General features: G+C 41.6%; 1 pseudogene; it reads right to left on the bottom strand.

Annotated features, from left to right (window-relative positions):
- Window positions 1-887: 887 nt before the first annotated feature.
- LOC124594669 lies at window positions 888-15,581 on the bottom strand (annotated as a pseudogene).

Here is a 15,581-nt window from a genome sequence, read left to right as displayed (position 1 = left end):
CTCGGTGGCACATTCAACCTTGAAACTGTGTGCTGATGACTTCATTGAGTAGCGCTGACCACACTAACCCTATAGACAGCTCCTTGCTGAAATAGGGACCTTCCCTCTTCAGTTCCAATGGTACCAAACTTTACTCACTTATACAGCCACCACCTGAAAATTCCCCAGTCATTCAATTTACTACATCCTTTTTGCATTCTCCAGGCATCAGCCTACTGACACCCATTCTCAGGTGGGATTACCAGTTGGAATATGCCTCGAGGTGCTCGACCAGGACCTCCTCCTGTCCTCTTTACAGTGTGCACCTTGTGATTCGCAGCGCACAACCCCTCGGTTGGTATTGAAACTGTGAAATTGGATTGATCTACTTGATGGTACTAATGTTTCAGGCAGTCCCATGATCTTTTGCTATCGTTCCTTTCATTTTTTCATGAGTATCAGGTTGCTCTCATTATTTACCCTGACAGCTGATTGTACATCTCCTTTTAGTGTTTTTATGATGGAGCTGATACTTATTAACAGCCCCCACATTTTATTAAGCAGATGACCTTTGGCTGCATTTTAATTTTTAGTGACCCAGTGAGCAGTCTCCAGCCCATTGATCAATGTTGCTTTTGCTACCTTGTGATGTGTGCTATTCATGACTTTCTCCCTGACCTTAGATGTACTGCCTCCTGTTCAGGTGTCTTATTTTGGGTCCAAGGGCATGTGAGTATGCCAGGAAATGACTGTCTGAGTGTTTGGCTAGAGAAGCAGTTAAGCAACTACTTGCTCAACATTTGCTTTGGCAGTCCCAGGTACTGATTTGCAGCTTCTCCTCACTCAGAGATGGAATGTTATCTGGTGGGCCACAACCCTCTTTAATAAGGTTTGCAATATCGAGGACACTACTGCTGTATGACAGCCTTCCTGCCATTCTGTTGTGTCTGTAATGGGAAACAACAAATAACAGTAGGACTGAGTAGACAGCAAGTTTATGCCACAACAAGGGAAAAGTTAAAACTGATCTGGAGGTTGAAGGTGTCGAAGGCACTAAGACCAAAAATGTTAGGACTGTGACGGGAATTGCCTTAGATGTAGATCAGTACTTCATCTGTAGAAGACAAGTGCCTAGGATTGCGTTGCGATCACCATTGTATGTGGTGATGGCCTGCATGGCGGAAATACTGTAGCAGGCCTCAACTGGCAGAAACAGAATGGTTCATGTGTGTGGCATCGTTGACAGCAATCTGATGGACATCCGTTGCCTCAGAATTGTGAGAGGACATGGAAACAGCCAGGCCCTCAATTTCTTTGAGCAAACCTCTTGGGTGAGCCCATACTTCTGGAAAACAAGCATTTGGCTCAGCAGAAATGACAAGCGTCCCTATCGTGAGAGTTGTAGCACTGAGGGCAGGATTGCAATTTGCCACCATTCCAGAACTGCCACGGGTGTGTCATAGATTGTTTACAGTTCCTGGAAGAAGCGGACTTATGTGCTGGAATGTGGAGGAGAGGGGGGGGGGGGGCGGTGGGTGTCTTAGAGTGGCCTCCACAGGAGCCAACATTTCCATCTTTGCTGTGTCAAACAAGTCCTATGCCTCAGCATCCTCATGCGAAGGGCCTGACAACTTGAGGACCTTTGCTCACAGTCTGGAATCGGTAACATTCCAAACGATAGAGATCCACAACATGGCGTCTGTGTAAGACTTATCCCGAGGACATGTCTGATGACTACAGCAGCAGACATGTTTGGCTCCACCAGCCCACAAGTTTCACACTGCTGTAGAGGAATGGACAAATTCAGACTGCAACTGTTTCAACACTTTACGGCCTACATTTCAGATGATGTTCAATGCTAATATCTCTTTTCTTGGGTTGGCATGGATATCTGGCACATTTGCATTAAGTATTTACCCCTTACTCAGCTCAAATCCGTTTGTTTCCAGAAGTCATTGCCTCTCTCAATAAGTATTTCGACTCACAGGTGTCGTTCGCCACCACTCCATATAAGTTCTTTATAAAGAAGCATCAACCTATCCAGTCCTAGCGGCAGTGGCTCACAGAGTTATGTGATATGACCTACACCTGCAAATTTATATGTAAAGGCAAATGTCTACTTGTGTCTGTGTATGTGTGGATGGATATGTGTGTGTGTGCGTGTGTATACCCCTTCTTTCCCCCTAAGGTAAGTCTTTCCGCTCCCGGGATTGGAATGACTCCTTACCCTCTCCTTTAAAACCCACTTCCTTTCGTCTTCCCCTCTCCTTCCCTCTTTCCTGATGAGGCAACAGTTTGTTGCGAAAGCTTGAATTTCATGTGTATGTTTGTGTTTGTTTGTGTGTCTATCGACCTGCCAGCACTTTCGTTCGGTAAGTCACATCATCTGTGTTTTTAGATATATTTTTCCCACGTGGAATGTTTCCCTCTATTTTTATATATATATATATATATATTTTTTTTTTTTTCTTTTTGCTGATGATACAAGTATAGTAATCACACTTGACAAGCAAGAATCAGCTGAGGAAATTGAAAATAATGTCTTTTAGAAAATTATTAAGTGGTTCTCTGCTAATGGACTCTCACTAAATTTTGAGAAAACACAGTTTATACAATTCTGTACAGTAAATGGCATAAAACCATTGATAAATATAGACTGTGAACAAAAGTCTATTGCTAAGACAGAGTAGTCAAAATTTCTGGGTGTGTGCATTGATGAGAAATTGAATTGGAAGAAACACATTGATGATCTGCTGAAACAGTTAGGTTCAGTTACTTATGCTTTATGGTTATTACACATTTTGGTGATAAACATATCAGTAAATTAGCCTACTATGCCTATTTTCATTAACTTCTTTCATACGGCATCATATTTTGGGGTAATTCGTCATTAGGAGAGAAAGTATTCATTGCACAAAAGTGTCTAATCAGAATGATAGCTGGAGCCCACCCAAGATCACCTTGCAGACATTTATTTAAGGAACTTGGGATATTCACAGTACCTTTGCAATACGTATATTCACTTATTAAATTTGTCATTAATAACCCATCCCAATTCAAAAATAACAACGAAGTGCATAGCTACAGCACTAGAAGAAAGGATGATATTCACTATTCTGGATTAAATCTCTCTTTGGCACAGAAAGGGGTGAATTATGCTGCCACAAAAATCTTTGGTCATTTGCCAAATAGTATTAAAAGTCTGACAGATAGTAAACCTACATTTAAAAGCAAATTAAAAGAATTTATGAATGACAATCTACTCAATAGATGAATTCTTACAAGGGAATGGTCAGACTTGTCATGTCGAAATCTGTGTTGCTTTTTTTACCACTGTGAGTTAACATTGCAAGAAGTCTGTATGCAGAATTTTAGCTGCTGACATGACCTGGAAGTCTGTAAACAATTTTATGAAGTAAGACATTATTGATGCATGGTTTCCACGCTTATAACTGCCTCTTGTACAACCCTGACCTCTCTCGCTACGTTATACCAACGCCATCTAGGGACAAGGTGGCGTTAGCTACGTGCCGCTCTCTTGCCACAGCGGTGAGAGAGCTGATTCCCCCAGTGAAAGCGATCATATGATAATTAAACATTCGTTGACAAATATGGCTGATATGTTATCTACGACATTCTTTCCAAATAGCTATGAAATAGACACAAATAAATATATGGTTTAGAACATGTCCAAATTTTATTTCTTGTAATTACCATAAAAATGCGAAACATTGATACAATGTTCAAAACATAGGTTTTTTTGTGCACCAAGAACATACAAGCAAAGACGACATATGACAGCCTTATGAATCACAGACGTTGTTAGATGTCCGTAGACAAAACTGGGCTGGTGTTAGGAATGAATCAGGCCTAATATCAGCATATTTCGAGGAGTGCCATGCATATTTAATCAAATTCTGAAATCGTGGGGAGGAAAATTGATAATGTACTACTGATTGCAGCTTGAAAATATTGTCACGGTGATAGACAGGAAATTGCAGTGATCAGCACACAATAATTTTCTCTGTTAGTTTTCTGTAAAAGGCCTTCCACTGACGGAATAATTCTCTGTCTAAAGGTTGAATTACGTTGGTCGTGCCTGGTGGAATCTGAAGCATCTCTACTTCTTTGTCAGGGTGGGCTCGAAATACAGCTTTTAATGAATCAGACCTTTTATGACCTAACCACGAATCTAGAAGGAGAAGAGATTTGTTCCCGCAGAACGGAAGAAAAGCATGACGCATGAAAAGTGTAACGCTTTTTTCCCATTTTTCCAGACTTCGATGCGTCTACTACAAGACTGTTTGCATAGAACATTGTTTTTTTGACACGTGGTCCAAAACGTCCAGTTGGTTCTTGAAGACACACATATATTTTAGGCAGCAATGAACCATCCAGACTAAATATGGGCACTATAGTGTATGAATGGATGAGTGCAGTCGTGGACTGTGCAATCGCCTCAATATGTTTTTCCCGTTTGAATGACAGTGTTCTTTTCGCACGCAATTTATTTTGAAAACCTGACTGATCTGCATTGTACACGTATGATTCACTAAAACTAGCGATCTTATTTTTTGCATTTGTAAGAAAAGCTTCTATCATTTCGATTTGTGTCACTTCATTTTCCGACCAGTTTCTCGATACAAATTTTGTTATTTTTCTTGCCACAATTTTATGTTATCTTTTGAAGTGACTAATCCAACTTTGAGAAGCAGTAAATTCTTTAGTGCCTATCGCGTTGGCAATCTGTAACGCCCAATCACACAAAGTTGTATTGCTCACACCAAATGACTGTTGTCTGGCATCAGTAAATAACTCAAAAAGTCGTGCATTTATCTCCGTCACAATTTCCAGTCGACTATTACGTCGTCGAGCGACTTGCTTTTTCCATCTATACAATTCACGTTCAGAACGGACAAAGCGATACTTATTTTGAACAGTACTGACACGTAGGCGTTTCTTACCAATTTCGTTCAACCAATATGTCACCGCTTTTTCTTTGTCTGATAAAGTAATTATAGTTGCTGGTGTTACTTTCAGAGATAATTGATGATGGTAAGTGGCACTATCACTCGAAGAGTCTTCATGAGTGCAACTTTCGTCGGTGTCTTCGCCGTCTGTAGAGTCACAGTCTGCAATATCGAGTGTTCCAGTTGTTTCTAGCCCACATGTCTGCGCCATTTACATGCTCATCTAGAAGTTTAACAACCGTGTCGCACAACACATAGTCTTCACGCGTTTTCTGTTGATTGCTTCATTTGGCGTCTGTGGTATATCTCTATGGCAAGCAGCAAAACATTTACAGGGTTCGCCATCACCTGTGAGGGGAGATTGAATGTTCACCGTAAAGTGGCTTGCGGAGTATAGATGAACATGTACAGAACATCTTTCATATCTCTAACCAGTTTCAGGACGGTATGTTTCGAAATATGTACCAGAAATTAAAAGGACGTGCATGCCACAGAAACGAATATTCGTTTCCCCTTTCCACCAAAACCTTGCAGCGATATTCCTCTTTAGTGAACGCTGCGATAAGACGGCCGCACTTCTCGACCATGTGCACAACGCTCGCGACTCGCCATTTCCAGGGGTGGCCAGCCGTCACTGCAAGTGCCAAACAGAAAACACAGCCATGTTCCTGATTTTTTTTTTAGGGACTTCCAGTTCATGTCGGCAGCTACAATTTTGCAAATGAACCTTTTGCACAGTTAAATAACAGTGCTAAAAAAATCAATACATGTTTGAGCATGACAAGTCTGACCATTCCCTTGTTAGATATGAAGTAGTAACTGTAAAAAAAACAAAAATTAATTAATTTTGTGTAAAGAAAACTTATGTTAAAGTGACACGTCCCACATCATTACGAAATGTCGTATTCATGATCTATGGATATATGCTCTTCACTTTCATTTCCATTTCCATTATAGTCGAATGTGTACGTTCACACCTGTATGCTGCAAATGGAATCTGTGTTTTTAAAGTTCTTCCAATAATAATAGCTACCAATCACCGATCCAATAATAATAGCTACTAATTGCCGAAATTTCACTAAATTACTATCTGTTCCGTTTCAAGGAAATCTGGAGTGTGTTGCCTTTTTGAGGTGCAAGAAATAGTACTTTCGCATGAATTTCATTGACTGAAACATTCTGTCAGTCACATAGTCTTATCTTAGGGCTCAGATATTTACTTTCCACTTTTCCCAAGAAAATAAAAGTAGTAGCTATTAGAATTTGTTATTGACAATGAGTGATAACTAGTACCACTGGATGGACAGCAAAAGAAGTAAACAGAAAAGTTAAAATGGTCTCGAGTGCTCATGACCCTTTACAGTGAGCCCCAGCCTTGTAACATGAAAACCATTCAAACTTTGGGGGATACTCAGCGATGCATGGAGAGATGCAGGTTGCATATTACTGGGAAAGACAAGAAAGCAAATGAACAGGTTACGGAGCAGACCAAAGTCAAAGACGTAATTGTGATAGAGACTGAAAAAGGTGGAAGTGGGGTGACAGCTGCCAGGAAGGTGGATGGTACACAGCCAAAGGATATTCTCTTACGGATTCCAAGAAATAACTGAAGACAGAGAAAAACTAAAGGAAGGTGGATAGATAGATCATCATCATCATCTTGGACAGTTTCCAGCCACTGGCTGGGTCTGTCGGGAACACAAGCCTCTCCATCGTGTTCTGTCTTTCCACCATTCCCCCTCTTCTACCTTCGTCCAGTTCTCTCCTCTTCTCATCACACATTCCTTCACTCCCTTCACCCATCTATCTCTTGGTCTTCCTCTGGGCCTCTTCCCCTCCAGTTGCAGATCAAACATCCTCTTTGGAATTCTTCCCTCATAGGTAGATAGATGGCAATAGAAAATAATCAGGAACCACCAAGATTCATATCGCTCAAAATCACAGTGCTCAGAAATATATAGAGGAGGCTTTTATTCAGCAGTGGATATGAAATAGCAGATTATTAGAGTGTACCATAATAGTGATTACTTTCAAAAATCATTTTGAGTGATAACTAAATCATCAATGAATCCATTTTGGTTTCATCCCTCAGAAAGTTTCATTTTACCCCTCTGGGGGTAATTGCTCCTGGTTTGGCAACCACTGAAATAGGTGAACAAACGCTATCAGCCGATGGATACCACATCAGATGCTGGTGAGTTTCAAAATAGTACAGTCCACTCTGAGTATGTGATTTCCCAAGTACCACCCAAGTCTAGGAGGCTGACCCTGTCCGCCACTGGAAAAGGCACCTGATGGGCGATCCAACAACCACACACAGAATATTTTGCGATTATTTGCTGTCAGTCTCCAGTATATACTCAATAACAACCTCTTAAAAACCAGCACCCACACCCATTCCCATGACCGAACCCTTCATGAGCTATTGAGGCTATAGACCACAAAGGCAGAGAAACTGCCATTGACGCTTTTGACCACAAAGGCAGAGAAACTGGAAAAGAAAGTAATGCAAGCTCATGTTGGGCAGGCAATGTTGCCCCTTATCACCCTGCTGTTTAACTTGGATGTCTAATAATTGATGAACAGAAAGTACATTGTCCCAATGATAGATTGTTCAGTGAAGAATTTGTCAGTTATTGGTTTACCCTTTGTGAGATAATTTGCAAGAAGACTCCATTTTGTGTCCCAGTGTCATCGTAACTACCATCTGAGTCACGTCTGCTGTGCAGCGAGCTACATTAATTTAAGTATTAACTGTATTTTTCTTACTTGTCACTTCTTCTTCCATGTGTTTTTGCTTTTAGGAAGCTTTAATTGTCGAGTGCTAGTAATAGTGTTCCATAAATTTCATGTTTGTTTTGAATACAGTCAGAGAGAGCCCCTTTAGTCAGCCACAGTGCCAGTAGTGCTAGTGTTTGTTTTGAATACAGTCCAGAGAGAGGTAGTGCTATTTTCATTGTTTTCTGCAAGAAGAGTCTAGTAACCACAGTTTAGTCAACTATCAGCCGCCTTTAGTGAATTAGCAGTCTAGTTAAAAGTTGATTAACTCTCTACAGTAAATTGATTTCTTAGGATGGATAGGATGTGTGACTGCTGTGTATGGACGCAGGAGGAGCTGGGCATTGTGCACGAACAGCTGAACGTGTTGATGGCCACAGTCAGCCGTCTTCAGGCTGCTGCCTCAGAGTGTAGCGGCAGTGGGGAGTCTGGTGCGTCGCATGGTTACATGCTTCACCCACTGTCCCTGCTGTCGAGACATCTTTGCAGGTACCCGACGCGGTTGGGCCACCCTCTCCCCAAGTAGAGTGGCGGGTTCAGCGACGTTCGCGGCGCACAAGGTGGAGGGTCAATGTGGAGGCTGACCGTGTGGCATCGCCCGCTCTGACTGTGAGTGGACATGTGGCCGCTCCTTCAGCAAGGTTCGAGCAGGCACACGGGGGGAGGGATTTATTAGCGATTGGGAGCTGTGGTGTCACCGCCATACACCACACTTGCTAGGTGGTAGCCTTTAAATCGGCCACGGTCCGTTAGTATACATCGGACCCGCGTGTCACCACTATAAGTGATTGCAGACTGAGCGCCACCACACGGCAGGTCTAGTCTAGAGAGACTCCCTAGCACTCGCCCCAGTTGTACAGCCGACTTTGCTAGCGATGGTTCACTGTCTACATATGCTCTCATTTGCTGAGACGACAGTTTAGCATAGCCGTTAGCTCCGTTATTTGCTACGACCTAGCAAGGCGCCATATTCAGTTACTACAATCTGAACAGATAATATTGTGAATCATGTACCGTCAAGAGTGATGTTCATCATTAATGGATTAAAGTTAAGTATCAAATTAATTATGTCCGCTTTCTGAATTCTAATTCCTTGTCATGTTCCAAACCTCACGTCAGTATAGTCCTTCCCTCCTCACACCAGCCTGTGTGCGCTAAAACGCGTGCATTTCGGCCTCCTCTAGTAACACAGTGTTGGCTCTTCTGCCAACACAACAGGAGCTCCAACGTTAGGCGGGTGATGGAGCCCCTTAGGGAAATAGCGGAAAGGTCGGGGAAGAAGGCCAGTGTTCACTCTGTCTGCTTACTGGGGGGGTCTCATCCGAGATGTGGAGGAGGCCCTGCCGGCGGCGATAGAGAGCCCCTTAGGGAAATAGCGGAAAGGTCGGGGAAGAAGGCCAGTGTTCACTCTGTCTGCTTACTGGGGGGTCTCATCCGAGATGTGGAGGAGGCCCTGCCGGCGGCGATAGAGAGCACTGGGTGCACCCGACTGCAAATTGTTGCTCATGTCGGCACCAATGACTCCTGCCGTCTGGGTTCAGAGGTCATCCTCAGTTCATACAGGCAGTTGGCGGAGTTGGTGAAGGTGGAAAGCGTCGCTTGCAGGGTGGAATCTGAGCTAACTATTTGTAGTATCGTTCCCAGAACCGATCGCGGTCCTCTGGTTTGGAGCCGAGTGGAAGGCTTAATGCAGAGGCTCAGACAATTCTGTGGAGATCTGGGGTGCAAATTTCTTGACCTCCGCTACCGGGTGGAGAAATGTAGGGTCCCCCTGAATAGGTCAAGCGTGCACTACATGTAGGAAGTGGCTACAAGGGTAGCGGAGTACGTGTGGAGTACACATGTGGGTTTTTTAGGTTAGAGAATTCCCCTCCCTCCCTAGGCCCGACAAGACGCCTCCTGAGACGCGGCAAAGTAGGAGTAGGCAAAATGCAACAGGGAATAACAATATTAATGTGCTAATAGTAAACTGCAGGAGCGTCTATAGGAAGGTCCCAGAACTGCTCTCATTAATTAACGGTCACAATGCCCATATAGTACTAGGGACAGAAAGTTGGCTGAAACCAGATGTAAACAGTAATGAAATTCCAAACTCAGATTGGAGTGTATACCGCAGAGACAGGCTGGAAATTGACGGAGATCCGAAATGTGAAATAATTTGGGTGAAGGTCACGGTTAAAGCAGGTTCAGACATGGTAATTGGATGTATCTATAGGCCCCCTGGTTCAGCAGCTGTTGTGGCTGAGCACCTGAAGTATAATTTGGAAAATATTTCGAGTAGATTTCCCCACCATGTTATAATTCTGGGTGGAGATTTTAATTTGCCGGATATAGACTGGGAGACTCAAACGTTCATAACGGGTGGCAGGGACAAAGAATCTAGTGAAATTTTTTTAAGTGCTTTATCTGAAAACTACCTTGAGCTGCTAAACAGAGAACCGATTTCTGGCGATAACATATTGGACCTTCTGGTGACAAAACAGATCTGAACTATTTGAAACAGTTAACGCAGGACAGGGAATCAGCGATCATAAAGCGGTTATTGCATCGATGATTTCAGCCGTAAATAGAAATATTAAAAAAGGTAGGAAGATTTTTCTGTTTAGCAAAAGTGACAAAAAGCAGATTTCAGAGTACCTGATGGCTCAGTACAAAAGTTTTGTCTCAGGTACAGATTGTGTTGAGGATCAGTGGACAAAGTTCAAAACCATCGTACAATATGTGTTAGATGAGCATGTGCCAAGCAAGATCGTAAGAGATGGAAAAGAGCCACTGTGGTACAACAACCGAGTTAGAAAACTGCTGCAGAAGCAAAGGGAACTTCACAGCAAACATAAACATAGCCAAAGCCTTAGAGACAAACAAAAATTACGCGAAGCGAAATGTAGTTTGAGGATGGCTATGTGAGAGGTGTTCAATGAATTCGAAAGTAAAGTTCTATGTACTGACTTGGCAGAAAATCCTAAGAAATTTTGGTCTTATGTCAAATCGGTAGGTGGATCAAAACAAAATGTCCAGACACTCTGTGACCAAAATGGTACTGAAACAGAGGATGACTGACTAAAGGCCGAAATAGTAAATGTCTTTTTACAAAGCTGTTTCACAGAGGAAGACTGCACTGTAGTTCCTTCTCTAGATTGTCGCACAGATGACAAAATGGTAGATATTGAAATAGACGACAGAGGGATAGAGAAACAATTAAAATTGCTCAAAAGAGGAAAGACCGCTGGACCTGATGGGATACCAGTTCGATTTTACACAGAGTACGCAAAGGAACTTGCCCCATTCTTGCAGCAGTGTACCGTAGGTCTCTAGAAGAGCGTAGCGTTCCAGCGGATTGGAAAAGGGCACAGGTCATCCTCGTTTTCAAGAAGGGACGTCGAACAGATGTTCAGAACTATAGACCTATATCTCTAACGTCTATCAGTTGTAGAATTTTGGAACACGTATTATGTTCGAGTATAATGACTGTTCTGGAGACTAGAAATATACTCAGTAGGAATCAGTATGGGTTTCGAAAAAGATGATAGTGTGAAACCCAGCTCGCGCTATTCGTCCACGAGACACAGAGGGCCATAGACACGGGTTCACTGGTAGATGCCGTGTTTCTTGACTTCCGCAAGGCATTCGATACAGCTCCCCACAGTCGTTTAATGGACTATCAGACCAATTGTGTGATTAGATTGAAGAGTTCCTAGATAACAGAACGCAGCATGTCATTCTCAATGGAGAGAAGTCTTCCGAAGTAAGAGTGATTTCAGGTGTGCTGCAGGGGAGTGTCGTAGGACCATTGCTATTCACAATATACATAAATGACCTTGTGGATGACATCGGAAGTTCAATGAGGCTTTTTGCAGATGATGCTGTGGTATATCGAGAGGTTGTAACAATGGATAATTGTACTGAAATGCAGGAGGATCTGCAGCAAATTGACGCATGGTGCAGGGAATGGCAATTGAATCTCAATGTAGACAAGTGTAATGTGCTGTGAATACATAGAAAGAAAGATCCCTTATCATTTAGCTACAATATAGCAGGTCAGCAACTGGAAGCAGTTAATTCCATAAATTATCTGGGAGTACGCATTAGGAGTGATTTAAAATGGAAAGATCATATAAAGTTGATCATCGGTAAAGCAGATGCCAGACTGAGATTCGTTGGAAGAATCCTAAGGAAATGCAATCCGAAAACAAAGGAAGTAGGTTACAGTATGCTTGTTCGCCCACTGCTTGAATACTGCTCAGCAGTGTGGGATTGCTCAGCAGTGTGGGATCTGTACCAGATAGGGTTGATAGAAGAGATAGAGAAGATCCAACAGAGAGCAGCGCACTTTGTTACAGGATCATTTAGTAATCGCGAAAGCATTACGGAGATGATAGATAAACTCCAGTGGAAGACTGTGCAGGAGAGACGCTCAGTAGCTCGGTACAGGCTTTTGTTGAAGTTTCGAGAACATACCTTCACCGAGGAGTCAAGCAGTATATTGCTCCCTCCTACGTATATCTTGCGAAGAGACCATGAGGATAAAATCAGAGAGATTAGAGCCCACACAGAGGCATACCGACAATCCTTCTTTCCACGAACAATACGAGACTGGAATAGAAGGGAGAACCGATAGAGATACTCAAGGTACCCTCCGCCACACACTGTCAGGTGGCTTGTGGAGTATGGATGTAGATGTAGAACCAAACAACTATTGACACATGAACTAGATTTCGCCTTTTTTGTGCAGGGGTATCGGCATCCACCAACGGCTTTGATTCCTGTTTGGTTTGTGGTGAAGGCAGTACACACACATTCTGGTCACAGTGACACATGGACGCACTTTATTTGTGTGATTAATTTCAAATGGTCCAAACGTTCATGACAAGTGTGAATCGAATTTGCTTTTGGACAGCATTCAACGAATGTGGCTCCAACCTTGCGCAAACTTCCTCATGGTTGATTTCTACGAGAATCGTACATAACAAGCATCATACTGTTTCTTCTGGTACATGTAGAGCTTATACGTATTTAATAGCCAATTGTCCAACACCTTGTAGTGCATTCTCTCATTGTATTCCTCTTTCGGCTGTAGGTGTACCACACTTGTCATGTGTGTTACATATGCAATACAAAAGAACCAAGTAAACTACTGTAATCTGTTTGTGTGGAGGAAATTAATATACGCATCATTGATTTCTCTTTGTTTTAAACATGGAGTGCTCCTTTGTGCTGATGTTAGGATGCCTCCACCTTCCTGTGAGTTTTCATTGAAATCAAAATTATTTTCAAGAGAAACAAACAAGTGATATATGCCCTAGAGAATGAGCCAAGTAATGGAGTTGCAAAGTATTGTTATTAGGGTGACTTCTTTCTGACAGTATTTTCCAAATTAATCTTCATTTATCTGTAGGTGGTCCTTCATATTCCTGAAAACTCCATTTAGTTTTTCTAGTTTCGGCATTCACTGCTCAACTGTCAACAAACACTGCTGAGTCGGATTCACAAACAGCAGAACTATTCACATCACTTGACTGCAAGTCAAGTGCAGGTTTAAAAATAGCTGATAATCAAATTTTCACTGACATTAATAAATGGTTTAAAGCTAATTTACTGTCATTAAACTTTGGAAAGACCCACTATATGCAGCTCAGAACCTGTAATAGATTTCCTTCCAGCATGTGTATAACACATGAAGGCATGCAAATCAAAGAGGTTGACAGTGTTAAATTTCTGGGATTACAACTCGATAGTAAACTCAGGTGGGAAGGGCACACCACAGAATTGCTTAGGTACCTAAACAAGTATGTATTTGCAATGAGAATGATGTCAGATGTAGGGAAATACAGTATAAATATATAAAAATAACTTGTGTACTTTGCTTACTTTCATTCTATTATGTCATACAGGATCATATTTTGGGGTAACTTGTCAAACTGAGCAAACGTTTTTAATGTGCAAAAGCTTAGAAGAAGAAGAATTTGTGGTGTAAATTCAAGAACATCATGGAGAAACCTGTTCAAGGAACTTTATATTCTAACCACTGCTTCTCAGTACATTTATTCCTTAATGAAATTTGTTGCAAGTAATGTATCTCTATTTCCAACCCATACTCAATACATAGTACCAATACTAGGAGTAAGAACAATGTATATAAAGGCCAAAAATCACTTACTTTGGTCCAAAAAGGGGTCCAATATTCAGGAACCATTAAAAACTTGGTTTCAGATAAAGCACAGTTTAAACAGAGTTTTAAAAATTTTTTTATAGGCAACTCCTACTCCATAGATGATTATTTCAGAAGGGTCTGCTAGACCAGCTTAAGTAAAAATGTCTGTTATGTTTCAGTTTTGACAGCACTTGGTCATAACAGTCAAGATTACTTTTTTTGTGTATGATAAATTTATTAATAGTGCATAACAGACTTCCATTCTGACAGTGTGTTAATTCTGTAAATATTAGCTATTCCAGTTTTCCGCATTGTTTTCACCTATTTCGACAATCTCCTGACAAATGATCAGGGTAGTAAGTATTAAACTCAAATGTTTTACATTTTTATGTTGTATTTCCTGACATGTTTCATACCCATGAGAATCATCTCATTTTTTTGGTCTTTGGAAAGAAAACTGAATCTAATATAATCTAATTTTCATTCTTCTGCAACTTGCAGTGCATCAGCCAAAAGCCTCTGCCCTTCTTGTTATTCTTTTTCGTGGGAATGTGTTTTTTCTTCCACCTCCTTGACTGCATTGCATACTTTCATCCACAGCTCTTGTGGGAATTTGTCTTCTAACTCTAATCCATTAAATCTGTTTCAGACTTTCACTGTGTAATCAAAAGGTATGGTCTTAAGGTCATATCTGCAAGATGGAACAGCTTTTGCTACTTTTCTCAGTTTCAGCCAGAATTTTGCATTTAAGAGCTCGTAATCTGATCCACAATCAGCTCTGGGTCTTGTTGTAGTTGACTGAACCACTTTCTTCCACCTCTGATTACAAAGTATTTGATCTATTTGATTCAGGTGTTGCCATCTGGCAAAATCCAAGAATATAGGCATCATTTGGATAGCTGAAACAGTGTGTTACTAATGACCAACAAATTGTTTTGGCAAAATTCTAGGAGTCTGTATCCTGCTTCATTTGTTGTACCAAGACCAAATTTTGCCACTACACCCTCTACCATTTGATTTCCCACTTCTGTCTTCCACTATGAAGATGACATCCTTTTTTGGTATCGATGGAAGTAATTCTTGTAAATCTTCATAGAACTGATCAATAGCTTCCTTTTCAGCATCGATGGTTGGTGCATAAACTTGAATGACTGTGTTATTGAGGGGCTGACATTGAAATCTGATGGACATTATTCTATCATTTTTATAGTTGCATCCCATTGCAGCTTTTCCTACTATGTCGCTAACTATGATGGCTGCTCCATTACTTCTGTTGTTCTCTTGTCTAGAATAATATTCCATATGGCTATCCAAAGAAAATTCTCCCATGCCAGTCCACTTCATTTCACTTATTCCCAATATGTCAATGTTAATCCTCTTCATTTCTCTTTTGATTACATCTAATTTTCCTGGATACATGGATCTTACATACCATGTTCTTATGCAGTGCTTTTCCTTGCAGAATCTTACTCTTTGTGAAGTTTCTCTCAACCTTGTTCTCCTCAGAGATCTGAAAGGGGAACTTTAAACTCTGGAACGTTTTGAGTTGAGCAAAGCCGTTGAGTTTTCTTGGGGTAATTGCAGTGGTGGTTTCCTGTTGACTTCCACTGACCACCAAATCCTGTCTGCTCACAAATTGAGTTTCCCACAGATGTTGGTTACCCAGCCTCCTGCTGAATTGCTCGGCTTAACAGGGGCACCAT

The sequence above is a fragment of the Schistocerca americana genome, chromosome 2 (assembly GCF_021461395.2).
Source record: "Schistocerca americana isolate TAMUIC-IGC-003095 chromosome 2, iqSchAmer2.1, whole genome shotgun sequence".
Classification (NCBI taxonomy): domain Eukaryota; kingdom Metazoa; phylum Arthropoda; class Insecta; order Orthoptera; family Acrididae; genus Schistocerca; species Schistocerca americana.
Note: the sequence above shows the minus strand (reverse complement) of the source record. Positions and strands in the feature narration are given on the sequence as shown.